Raw genomic sequence first — 13,924 nt, 5'->3', positions numbered from 1 at the left:
CTCCGGCGAATCTGTCTTTGGTGGATTTGCTCGGATCTGTTCGTCGTTCGTCTATGTTCTTGTGTCTTCGGGTTAGATCCTTCTGATCTACACTCTTCGTCAGTGACGGTTGTTGTTCTGGTGCGTTGGTTTTATGGAGCCTTAGCAGGACGACTTCCCGACTGTCTACTACAACAAAGTTTGCCCGACTCCGGCGAGGGAGGGGCGATGACAGCAGCGCGCCTTCGGCTCGCTTCAGTGCTTGTAGTCGTCGCTAGGTGGTTTACGAATCTGGATGTAATTTTCATTATTTCTAGCGTTCGTTGTACAACCATGCTTGAAGATGAATAGATTGAAAGTTTTCCCTAAAAAAAGATTTATCTTCATGTGTAGCACATATTGGAAAACCCAAAATTAATTATAATTGTCTAGAACAAAGATCCACCCCGCCCCTACCTACTCCACAAATAAGGTTATAATACATCGGAAACACTGATCAAGAAACAATTTTTATTTTTAAATCTATCAGAGCTAACTAGGTGCAGTCTGAAGCTTCACAGCTGCTGCATCGGTGCAAGTATTCTTCCTGTGCCCGGCCACACCACAATTACTACACCTCGCCTCTTTCCGCAGCTTCTTAAGGCAAGTCGCCTCTCTCCTGACAGCTTGTCTTCTTGTGTCCTTTGCCTCTTGCAGATGCTACAAAACCGAGTACGCTTGCTAAGCTCTTCATATGGCGCTTTCTCGCGGCTGTTTGTCGGTCGCCTTTGTTTTCTTTTCTTTTCTGGTGCCCTAAGACCAACCAGAGTGTCCACCTACACGACACCCGCAGCACGCTCTTCATCTCGTATTTGTTCATTTGTCTGCTCAGCTGCATATCGTTGTTCTACAGGCCTGTCTTCAAGACCCAGTCCATCCCTCTGTTCCTCGTACTCAGCTAGAGCAGCAATGCCATCTCTGATCACCTTCATTCCTTTCTCATATGCTTCCACTGATGCATCCCCTAGTTGTACCAATTCCATCGCGTGCACATAAAGTGTTGTGTGCCGATTTGTCATCGTCCTGGCCCCAGCATGATCCCGCTGGTACACCCTCAGGTGTGGCGGCAAAACATCCCTTGCATCCTGTGTCCACCTCTTGAGTATCAGAGTTTCTGGTATCCCGGTATAGCCTAGAACACCCATAACCTAGATCATAGAACAAACCGGCAGCTCAATCCAACACACACGAAAAACTTACACAAAATGGTTGTTTCTCGTACCTTCACCATGTGGCCAATTTACCTTCTCCCCACATGTCTGCGTCAAAGCATGGTTTGCGGTTTGCTCTGTGTTCTGTAATGTACCAGCCATTATCTGATGTTCTAAGCAGACTAATCATGGCCGGACACTCACAGCGACAGGACCTGCTGTTCTCCTTTGTCGGTTTGCCCTGTCCGAAACAAGAACACCAAACACAATCAGATTAGTTCTGGCTACTCGGTATGTTTTTGGCACGAGTGTTTTTGCATATCTCAATGATGACAGGAAACTAACCGAACAGCCGCAAACCACTTCCTGCATACACTTTGTCTTCTCTGCATTCAGGCGGCTTTTGCCGTACCGCATTCCGAAACCATGCTCCCAGGAATATAGGTTATAAAAATCATATGATTCGCACAAAGAATCGAAAGTTAATCCAATGGCAGGCTCAACTACATGGTCGCCTAATTTATCAGCATAGCCCCTGATAGTCTGCTCAAGCACGCCTACCCTTTCCGGGCATGGAGCTCTGCCCGGTGGTTGATTGCCAACTCTTATTCTGCAAACAGACCAAAATTTATTCCTTGTGATTTCCCACAACAATTAAATAAGCAAGTGCTGGTACTTCCATTGCCTCATAGGATACACTAAATCATGAAAAAATGACAGACTATAATACAGGGCAAAACGACTAGAAGCCTGATATCAAAATGGATCGCTACATTTCCCACATATTCATCAGATTAGCATAGCTGTACTGAACCACTGCAATTACATTAAGCTAGAGTAAACTGCTCGCCATTTTGGAATTTTTCAGATTATCAACTGCATCCAAACAACCTACTGTAGGCAGATCCACATTACCTCTTTGCTCAGCCAGGTGCTTGCGGATCCACCTTGCCTGTGGATTGAGCAGAACCTCCATCAGCACTGTGAGTTCGATCCTGAATTACAGCTTCCTGGTCTTCATCAAAGTATGCTCCTAGCTCCGCCTGGTCAAGAGCTTCTTCATTGTCACCCTCGCTCTCGCTGAACCCAGGCACGGCGGCGCCACCACCAGCTACAGTTCTCTCCTCACTGCGCATCCCTCCGTTCAGGATCTGCTCATATGACCCATGGCCAACTCCGCCGACCAAACCCCCGCGGGATCCATTGGCCGATTCATCGTCTCCGCCGCCGGCGGCACCAATCAACTCCATTAGGGCCGCATCGCTTGCCGCCTCGTCGGGGAAGATTGGCAGCCTGCGGGTGTTCGTCCACCCTCTGTCAGCCTTGACACTAGCTAGTAAATAGAAAGAACAAAATTTCTTCTGGATGCAGGGTTATCTTACTTGTCTACCGGAGAGACGGGAAACTCCATAGCCATGGTCGCGCCGTCGCAAATCGGAGAAGCTCTCCGCCGCCGCCGCCCACCCAACTCCACTTGCTCCCTTGATCCCGATCCCCTTTTTGTCCCCAAAACAGAGGACGCAAACTGGTGGACGGGGATGCATTCATTCTCGCATGGGCCGACTTGTGGGTCCAGGAACGTACAGTACTAACCAGGTGCATACGGCGTGACCTGCTTGAGAAATGGCTGGTCGCTTACCCGCCGTTAACGGCGCGACGCGCGCGGAGCCCCTGCCGTTCGCTGATGCTCTACGTACATGACCCCACAAAGCGTGTGTATTCCCTCTTATTCTGGATTAGTATATCAATTTGGATAATGCCTGGCACAGATCCCACAACGCAAACCCAGGGTCCACATTTCGGGATCATCTGGACCCGGGAGCCAAAACGACGCCCCTCCCCAGACTAATGTACTATATTAGTTTGGTTCACTATATTTGTTCATAACTAGCTATATGATATTCGTCTTTAAGAAGTTTGTCTACGCCACAATATAGATTAAAGATTCTGCATCCCATGGTGCTCTCCCAATAATACAATCGCATGCATAAATGGGTGATTTAGGGACACAAAGTTATGAATCCTTTATTGATAACATAAATTGTGCATAGCATATCAATTAAGTTCATTCATCCCAGCAAATCCTGCAGTTGCAGGTGCCACGGAGCATCCGATTGCACCAGAATCCGTGAACCTTCTTGCCCTGGCCCCAAAACAAACATTCATGCTTGCATGCTAGATTGTTGCAGATCACGAGCGGAAATTGAACCACCGCACATTTCTCTATGTACCACAAACATAAGAAAAAGTATACCATAAAGGTGAGACATTGATTGTAATGACATGATTCTTACAACGCTGCATAAAAGTAGTACGCAAAATGTGCATCAACGTACTATTTGAGAAAACTCTTGGTAATACGATCTTGAAATCTTACTTATATTTTTCAATGTTCTTGCTTGGAATAACATATGCCCTAGGAACTCTACATAAACAACAAATCAGAGAACATACCTCCGGATGCAGTGCTTCCGAACAACACAAGCATCACCAATAAACAAGCAGTGGCAGACCTTCCGTCCATGCTGGCATGATACACTCCAACCAAAGCAAAGGGACAATATATAATATCATAAGGATATGGAACTACGTGGCATATAAAAACTAATATACTAGAAAAAGACTATAAAAGTGCATCTTTTAGGAAAGAATTATTGTTGATTATTGATTGATATGGACATATTTTTTATGAAGAAAGAATTATTGCCGATTATTCCTTGTTATTTATGGACGTACAATTTATTAGGAAAGCGTTATTTGTGGATTATTGCTTGATATGTACACTTAATGCTCACTAAATCATATTGTATTCAAGCCAAACCCGGTATACCGAATGAACACCTTCCAATAAGTGAATGCATTGTATTGCTACTTATTAAATCATCATGTTGCACTAAAAATACATGCATTTTCCATATTTCAACAACAAAATAAAAGACTCAATATGAAAAATAAATTTATTAATAATATCATGAGATTGAGTACTCACATAGTGTACAATGATTGACAACTAAACCTATTATTTTATGATATATTAATTTTTTAAATATAAATAAGTACTGAAGGCCGCACCTCGATCCACCCCTGCTCCAGCATGAATTTCTCACCAACAGTTGCCATCCATATGTCGTTTTAGACATTTTTTTAACGTATATAAAATATTCAAAAGCACGGTGATGCTTCTTAGTTCCTACTCCATCTTGTCCAAAATATAGTGCATACAATGTTTTTTATTGAAGTTAAACTTTATAAATTTTGATCAAGTTTGTAAAAAAAATATGACCATTTATAGTAACAATGTTTTATATATATTTTGTCCTGCAAAAGAAAAAGTTCACAAAATTTTCTAATTGGTGCCGGGAGGGAAGATGACTAAAGAGACATTGAGACACGGGCCCAACTTCCATGGACCCGACATAGGTGGGCCGAGCCAACTTGACAGACGACACCCCACCCTACTCCACAGGTTGGATGGAATTGAAAGCTGAATAAAACTGTTGCTTATTGATGATTTGGTGCGGCATACAAGAGTATATAAGAGGGTACAAACCGACTTGGGGTAGGGGTACAAAACTGACTTGGACTAGAAGTCGTATACCATAATGACTACTCTAACATCCCCCCGCAGTATCAACGGCAGGCTCGACGACGTTGAGACTGAAACAGATATTTTGAAACGGCTTAGTAGGCAGTGCCTTGGTGAAAATGTCAGCAAACTGAGCCGTAGAGGGAACATGAAGCACCCGAACCTGACCAAGAGCAACCTTTTCACGAACAGAATGAATATCAATCTCAATATGCTTTGTGCGTCGGTGTTGAACTGGATTGCTGGTCATGTAGACTGCTGATATGTTGTCACAGTAGACAATAGTGGCCTGCTCAATAGGCCTGTGTAGCTCGGAGAGTAACTGCCGAATCCAGATTGTATCTGCAACGGCATGTGCCACAGCGCGATACTGAGCCTCGGCCGACGAATGTGAGACTGTAACCTGTCTTTTCGAAGACCAAGAAATCAAATTGTTACCAAGAAAAACACAAAAACCGGAAGTGGACCTTCGAGTGTCAGGACAACCAGCCTAGTCTGCATCAGAGTATGCGGTAAGCGAGTTTGGAGAAGAATTATTGAGGTGGAGACCATGATTGAGAGTTCCTTTTAAATACCGAAGAATGCGTTTAACATGATTATAGTGAGGAACCCGGGGATCATGCATATAGAGACATGCTTGTTGAATAGCAAAAGAGATTTCAGGACGAGTAATGGTGAGATATTGGAGAGCACCTGTTAGGCTACGATAGAGAGTAGGATCGGAAAAGGGTTCACCGGTAGCCGAAAGTTTAAAACTAGTATCGACAGGAGTGCGAGATGATTGACAGTCAAGCATACCAGCACGATTAAGAAGATCAAGAATATACTGGCGTTGGGAAAGAAAAAGGCTGGAGGAATCTCGAACAACAGCAATGCCTAAGAAATGATGAAGGAGTCCTAGGTCAGTCATAGAAAATTCAGATCTAAGAAGAGAGACAATATGATCTAAGAACTTTTGAGAGGAGGCGGTAAGAATGGTATCATCTACATAGAGAAGTAAATAGGCAGTGTCAGAAGTTTGATGATACACAAAAAGAGAGGTGTCGGAGAGAGATGGAGTGAAGCCTATTGTTTGAATGAAGGAGGAGAAGCGTTGAAACCAAGCTCGTGGGGCCTGTTTAAGACCGTAGAGAGATTTCTGAAGAAGGCATACATGAGTTGGAAAGGATGGATTTTCAAAACCCAGAGGTTGCTGGCAGTAGACAGTTTCTTGAAGGGAACCATGGAGGAAAGCATTTTTAACATCAAGTTGGTGAATGGGCCATGAAGAGGAGACAGCAACACTAAGAACGGTGCGAATGGTGCTAGGTTTAACAACAGGAGAGAAGGTTTCTTCGTAATCAATTCCTTGTTGCTGAGAAAAGCCACGACAAACCCACCTGGCTTTATATCGTGAGAGGCTCCCATCGGAGTGGAACTTTTGACGAAAAATCCATTTGCCAGAAACAATATTTGTATTGGGAGGACGAGGAACAAGTTGCCAGGTGTTGTTTTGAAGTAAAGCATTATATTCTTCTTGCATGGCAGCGGCCCAATTGGGATCAAGTAGAGCAGTTTTGTAATTCTTTGGAAGAGAAGTGAGAGATACGGAGGTATGAAGGTTTAGGCGGTCTTGGGGTTGATGAAATCCTGATTTGGCCCTAGTACGCATGTTATGATCATTAATCGGGACTGCTGTAGGAATAGCACGAGGGGGTAAGGTGGGTACTGGTGAGTCCGGCGCAGCGGAAGAGTCGGACGAAGGAGTAGGGCTGGGTGGTGGAGTGGGAGCAGGGCTGGGTGGTGGAGAGGGAGCAGGGGCCGGGGGTGTTGGGGACGTCTCGGGTGGGGTGAGTGTATGGTTGGGATTGGCTATGGTGGGTGTTAATGGTGGTGGTGATAAGTTATGTTCGGCAGGTAGGGGAGTATATTTAAGGGAACGCGACAGAAAACAAAATTTTTCCGACCTACGCACCAGCCCAGGACCACTATGGAGACTGCATACATGGTTTGATCTTTTTCGTTACCGACTCGTAGCGCAGCGGGAAGTAGAGTCGATGACGTTCGGCGGTGCAGATCCCCGCAGCTAGGATTTACAACCTCCCAACCGCGAGGATGTATACCCTCATCTGCTCCTCAGACAGGCCTCCGGGAGGCGGTCGAACAGCCCCCCGGACGGTGTCGCGGACAGCCCTTCGGGAGGACCTTCGAAACTCGAACGGTCACTCGGACAGCCCTCCGGGAGGACCTTCGAAACTCGGACGGTCACACGGACAGCCCTTCGGGAGGCACTCACGAACTAAGACCGAAACTACGATCTCTCTACAGAGTTGCACACATACGGTGTCATCTATCCGGCAGGGCTTCGCCGTCCAGAACTAGTTCCTGCCGGAACCCAGACAGCCTTACGGCTCTACGAAACTCTTTTCGTGGGAGGGAGAGAAGAAGCCAGATAATGCATGGCATGTGTATGAGAGCAAGGGATGAGTGTGGAGGGCTGCCCCTCCACCTCTATTTATAGGAAATACCAAGGGGGTAGGGTAGTTTCACAAAAAACCCAAAATGCACATGAATGAAGTCCTTCCACAAGGACCTAGGAGTGAAACCAAGGAACAAGAGGGTCCCCAAGGGGGGATACCCCATGTGGCCGGCCACACCCCCATGAGGGGCCCAAAAAATGGCTCCTATCCATCCATGTCATCCCCAAGATCTTTTGGAGCAAAGCCCCAAAAGGTGGCTTTCCATAAAGTAACCATAAAGCTGATTTTCACTATTCACGACGACATTTTTCAGCGTCTGATCGAACTGAAAATATTTATGTGGGCTAAGAACATTTCCAATACCCACTAAAATGATTTTCAACGCGTTCCGAAACAATTCCGGTTTTAGTGATTTTCATCTGCGAAACGCATCTGAAGTGGCTCCGGCAGCTCCGGAACATTTCCGGTTTTTATCTCAGAAAATTCCAAAAAGCTTCCAGAATGATTCTGGCATCCTCCAAGAATTATCAGGCATGTGCCGAAACCAATTTGACTTAATGGTGTATCCCGAAACAACTTTTCGGTATTATCGAAACTTATCCGATGACCTCTCTCAGCGGTACGATTCCGCTGTCCGAAACTTTTCGGTGTCCGAAACTTTTTCGGTGATTTTCTCTCAGACTCCCTGTCTAGTATTCAGCAGATAGATGACCCTTAAGCGTGTGACCCTATAGGTTCAGTGAAGTATAGACATGACCCGGAACCCCTTCCGATCAATGATCAACATCGGAGCCGTGGACACCCATATTGACCCCTATACCCACACGAATAAATATTCGAGTGAACCTCCAGTTGCCGTGTGCTATTCCTGTTGCTTCGCGATATGTTACAAATACCCGAGGTGAGACATGTTGGCATTCCCGTGGATCAACAACTTGTCCACTATGCTAGTTACCTCGTTACCGTTATTGTTCTCTTTTCTCGTTATCGTGTTCCGGCATCCCCGTGATCAAATCACAAAGTGTCTGGCCAGACGATGATGGATACCGTAACACCGAGAGGGCCCAGAGATATCTCTCCATCGTTGGAGGAGCAAATCCCAATCTTGAGCTATCAAGTTACTTGACACACTTTTCCATGAACCCGTAAGCCGCCGTAATAGCCACCCATTTACGGATGACGTTTAACAAACCCCAAAGTTCATGAAGCAAGCATGAAGAAACTCGATACTCTCATGGTCTAAGGAATCATGCAAACGTTAACCATCTCTGTGTTATGTACCAATAAACTTGTGACGAATGTATCTCATAGCATAACATCAATTCGGGTCGATTCAACACAAATGTCCTTCCTGACATTGTGCCCTCAAAGTTGCTTGGCATAGACATGCCCATGATTGGGAAAACATAATCATCATGCAACACTTGAGCTAGTCTTAGAGGCATGACTAGGAATACATTTTATCGTTTATTATTCCACACGTGCATATGGGTTCTCCCAGAGCCTTTATGGATATACGGGCTCGGGAACCACAGCAGTTATAGCATGGAACATAAACATAATTATGAACAGGGAGATAATCAATAACATTTATTATTGCCTCTAGGGCATATCTCCTACAGTATATAGTTGGAAAGGATGGGGAGAGGGGGTGTTTGCGGAGCTAGGGGTGTTGGATGGTGTAGTAGTGCGTTGTGAGAAAGGAAAAATGTGCTCAGCAAACGTGACATGGCGAGAGACATGAACGTGTCCGGTGTGAAGGTCGAGACAGCGATAGCCTTTTTGCTCGTCAGAGAAGCCGAGAAAAGCACATGGGATAGAGCGTGGTGACAATTTATTTGCAGAAGTGGCGTAGGCATTGGGAAAACAGAGACAGCCGAAAACACGAACCGCGGAGTAGTCGGGGTGGGAAAGAAAGAGGGAATAATAGGGAGTAGTGTTGGATTTAGTTTTAGAAGGTCGAATATTTAGAAGGAAGGTGGCCATGTGTAGGGCTTCAGCCCAAAACTTGGGAGGCATAGATGATTGAATGAGGAGAGTGCGAACTATATCATTGAGGGTGCGAAGAGAGCGTTCTGCTTTACCATTTTGAGGGGATGTGTAGGGACATGAGAACCTAAGCAGGATGCCATGTTGTAAGAAGAAAGTACGATTTTTAATGTTATCAAACTCGCGACCATTGTCACATTGGATAAAGCGAATTGGGAGGAAGAAGTGAACAGACACATAGCGTTGAAAATTAAGGAAAAGAGAATGGACCTCGGATTTGTTGCGTAGAGGAAAAGTCCAGAAAAAGTGGGTGAAATCATCTAGGATAACAAGGTAGTATTTAAAACCCAAAACACTTGCAATGGGAGAGGTCCATAAATCACAATGTATTAATTCAAAGGGATAAGTGCTACAAGAACTAGAGGAACTAAAGGGAAGACGCACATGTTTGCCTAATTGACAAGACTCGCAAAACACAGAATTATGAGAGTCCCTATTACATGGTATGGTAAATTCACTAAGCATAGAAGCTAAGACGGCGGGGTTGGGATGGCCCAAGCGGCGATGCCAGAGATCGACGGAGGCCAGCATGGATGTTGGAGGGGTGGCGGCAGGAACTCCATTAAGAGAATAAAGATCACCGGAGCTATTGAAGCGAGCGATCTCGGCCTTCGTCAGGTAATCCCTCACAGATAAACCAAAAGGGTCAAATTCATCCGAAACTAGATTGTCGCAAGTAAATTGGCGAATAGAGATAAGATTTTTAATGAGGGTGGGTGCAACTAGAACATCGCGAAGTAAAAGAGGTTTGGTGGAAGAGGGAAGTTGAGCCTGACCAACACAAGAATAGATGATCCATCTCCAAGGATAATGGAAGGGAAAGGAGATTTAGTGCAAGAAGATAACCAATTACTAGATGCAGACATATGACTAGAGGCCCCTGAATCAAAGATCCAATCCGTACCTGAGTTTCCTTGTGCAGCAAAGTTATTCATGGCCTGGAGAAAGGCAGCTTGATCCCAACTCGGCGTCGCAGGTGAGGGTGGCGTCGGAAGCAGTGCCGGCGGATACGATGGTGAAGGCAGTAGGGCCGGCTGGGGAGTGTAGTAGGCATTGGCCGGCTGTGGTGGGGGTGGCGTCGGGAGCAGGGCCGGCTGAGGTGTGTAGTAGGCGCTGCCGTCGGTGGTGTAATGACAATAAGGAGCATACGTCGGGGCGGCATGATAGGCATTGGCCGGCTGTCGGGGGTTGAGAACCCCGGGAGCACCAGTAGGCGGCCGAAGGCCGGGTTGCCAGGCACCTGAGTATGCCGGCGGAGCACCGAGGGTGGACGGAGCGGACCAGGGCATGGGCCATGCTTGAACAAGCCCCGTCCAAGGATCATGAGGAGGCCGCCATGCAACCGCAGATGGAGCACTGGTGGGTGGTGCAGGACTCGGTGCTGGTGTCGTAGGCGGAACCGAACGAGTCGACGACGGCCTGTAGATAGGGTTTTTGCCGCGGTAGTTCGGACTAAGACGCCAGCCTGGGGGCGGTTGAACAGATGACGATGCGGGCGGCCCGGCGGCAGGAGCCGGCATGGAAGGCGGCGCTGGTGTAGACGACAGAGGAGGACGAGCCGCAGCATGAAAGACCTTGGGGCGAGAGTCCTTGCGAGTTTGTGTTTCCACCGCGAGTTGTAGCAAGGAACGAACTTCAGCGAAGGTAGGAGGGGGCCGTATCATCGGTATGAACGAGGCTTGCTTGTCAAAGTCTTCGCTGAGGCCGACGACGACGATATTGATTAGCTGTGAGTCGCTAACTGTATCGCCGAGTTCGCGGAGCTCATCACCAATGGTCTTAACGCGCTGGCAGAACAGGTTCACCGGGGCGTCTCCTTGCACCATATTGCGAAGCTCGGTGTGGAGAGCGTTTTTCCGAGCGTCGGTGTTGCTTTGGAAGAGCTGACGGAGGGAGTGCCAGATGTTGGCAGCGGTGGCGCCGTCGTGATCGAGCATGTTGAAGATCTCGGTGGTGATGCGGGTGTAGAACCACTGGACGATCGCGAGATCGTCTTTCAACCATTGCGGATCGTCGGGGCGGGGAAGACAGTTGGCGGCGACATGCGAGCGCAGGTTGCAGCGGCCGAGGTGGAGATCGAAGAGATGTCTCCAATGGTAGTAGTTGTGGGCGGCGAGATCAAGAACTATGGGGATGTAGGGGCTGACGTCGGAGATTGTGTCAGCAAGAGATATTGGTGCGGCAAGGATGGGTGCAGGGTAGTTTTGTGGAGCTATGGTGAGGGCCGAGAGAGAAGCGGCCGCGGCGTTGGCAGCCTTGGCGATGAGTGCGGCCCGGCGCTCGAAGTAGTCGGGCGGCGGCGGCGGTGGCGTTGGTGGAGCCATACCCTAAACCCTGGGACCGGTATCTGATACCATGAAAGCTGAATAAAACTGTTGCTTATTGATGATTTAGTGCGGCATACAAGAGTATATAAGAGGGTACAAACCGACTTGGGGTAGGGGTACAAAACTGACTTGGACTAGAAGTCGTATACCATAATGACTACTCTAACAGGAATTTCAGGACTTTCTTCTTCGCTGAAGCATCGCATGATCTTCTTGCAAATAGCAGGAATTTTTTTATTTGCCATCCAAATGTAATGTCTTTTTGAAAAGAAACTAATGGATACATTTCATGCAAGTGATGATGCTTCGTATAACACTATCAAGTACTTTGGTTCCAAGTTCGTTGAAGGTTTAGTTTGTTCTAAGTCAAATTTCTTTATGTTTGACCAAGTATATAAAAAAATTGTATTAATGTCTACAATCGAATTATATTAAGTCAAATTCTTACCCCAATTCTTCAATGTTGATGTCCTCCTCGTCGTCAGAGAGGACGATGGCCTCCCCATAGACCGCGCGCTCTGGGAAAGCTTCCGCTCTGCCTCCACTAGCTCAGGGTAGTGGCGGCGGAGGTCCGCCAGGTACTCCTCGTTGGCAGCCTCCGCCGCGAGGCGCTCCCTTGCCTCCCGGTCCTCACTGGCCACCGATGCACTCACCTGCGGCGGCGGCTGGAGCTCGACGGGCGCCATCCCCCACGGGAAGTTGAGGTGCGCCGTGCAGCCGTGTTGCCGGTCCTGCCACCGGTCGTACTTGAGGGCGGCGAGTTCGGCCGTGTGAAAGTATCCTAGCCAATGGCGTTGATGGGTGTCGTGGTCCATGATCTGCGCCAACCATGTCCCCCGGCCCACTCCTGCTGGCGGACACCGAGGTACTTTCTGTGCGGCTGCCAAACGATGGAGTAAATATAGGCTAGGAATACGACTCGGAATATAAATTTTACTGCTCTAGCGGCTATTGGGGTTCGGTTAGGTCCCGGTTAAAACAGTAAAACCGGACTTTTACTTCTCTAACCGGTTACAAGGGATCGATACTTAGAAATGCCCTAAGGGTCATATAAGTGCCTAAATTTGTAGGCATCAACTAGAGATGCTCTTAGGCCTAGCTTGTTCCAAGTGAAGTTCCACGTGCAATAGGCCGCTACGTTTACATGAGCGCCCTTGTACTGTTTGCAGTTATGCATGCAATTAGCAACCTAAATGATAGAAGACTGTAAATGAGTTGTGTATGTTATGAGAATTGCACGATGTATTACTCAGGTGCAATCGCACGTATATATGATGTACAACAGTGGACCACGACCTCAATTATACAAGAAAAACTAGGGGGTGGGCCCAATACACAGTATGCACAACACATATACTCAACACCCCCCCGCAGTCGAAGCGGCGCCATTGCTGACGCAAATACTGGACCGGAACTCCTCGAATGACACCGTAGGCAAGCCCTTGGTCATGATATATGCAAGTTGTTGGGAACTAGGAATGTGTAGAACACAAATATGGCCAAGAGCCACCTGTTCCCGAACAAAATAAATATCTAACTCAATATGCTTGGTATGACGATGATGAACCGGGTTGGCGGAGAGGTAGACCACCGAGACGTTGTCGCAGTAGACCATCGTGGCTCGATCGACAGGATAGGAGAGCTCCTGGAGCAGCTGACGAAGCCACGAACACTCGGCGACGACATTGGCCACAACGCGATACTCAACCTCAGCACTGGAACGAGAGACCGTAGGCTGCTGCTTGGACGACCACGAGATAAGCGAGGGTCCAAGGAAGACACAGTAGCCCGAGGTGGAGCAACGAGTGTCGGGGCGGCCAGCCTAGTCGGCGTCGGAGTAGGCGGTGAGGACAGTGTCGGTGGAGGCATGAAGCGTGACGCCGAGGTCCATAATGCCACAAACATAGCGGAGAATCCGCCTGACAGCGTCCCAATGAACGTCCCGAGGAGCATGCATGTGAAGACACACCTGCTGGACTGCATACTGGATCTCCGGGGTCGAGTCAGAGTGAGGTACTGAAGAGCCCCAAATATGGATCGGTAAAAGGCAGCATCCGAAGCAGGGGAACCATCCGTGGCAGAGAGTTTGGCCTTCGTATCAACAGGCGTGGCAGCGGGCTTGCAATTAAGCATGCCAGGGTGATCTAAGAGCTCATGAGCGTACTTCCACTGGTGAAGGAAGAAGCCATCCGGACGACACACCACCTCAACACCGAGGAAGTAGTGCGAAGGACCCAAGTCCTTGATGGCAAACTCAGCGCGAAGACGGGTAGTGAGCTGACTGAGAAGACCAGCCGTGCATGCCGTCAGGATGATGCCGTCGACATAAAGGAG

At 47.8% G+C, this 13,924-nt stretch overlaps 1 long non-coding RNA gene across 1 annotated transcript; it reads right to left on the bottom strand.

The window, feature by feature from the left end:
• Window positions 1-378: 378 nt before the first annotated feature.
• Window positions 379-2,703, bottom strand: LOC109763164 (uncharacterized). The gene is made up of 5 exons (XR_012205755.1): window positions 2,552-2,703; window positions 2,085-2,462; window positions 1,515-1,779; window positions 1,241-1,410; window positions 379-1,166 (listed from the first exon to the last, which is right to left on the bottom strand). It is a non-coding gene; the product is annotated as an uncharacterized lncRNA (long non-coding RNA).
• Window positions 2,704-13,924: the final 11,221 nt, after the last annotated feature.

Source organism: Aegilops tauschii, chromosome 3, assembly GCF_002575655.3.
Source record: "Aegilops tauschii subsp. strangulata cultivar AL8/78 chromosome 3, Aet v6.0, whole genome shotgun sequence".
NCBI classification, from domain to species: Eukaryota; Viridiplantae; Streptophyta; class Magnoliopsida; order Poales; family Poaceae; genus Aegilops; species Aegilops tauschii.
The sequence above is the reverse complement of the archived record's forward strand: the minus strand, read 5'-3'. Positions and strand labels throughout refer to the sequence as shown.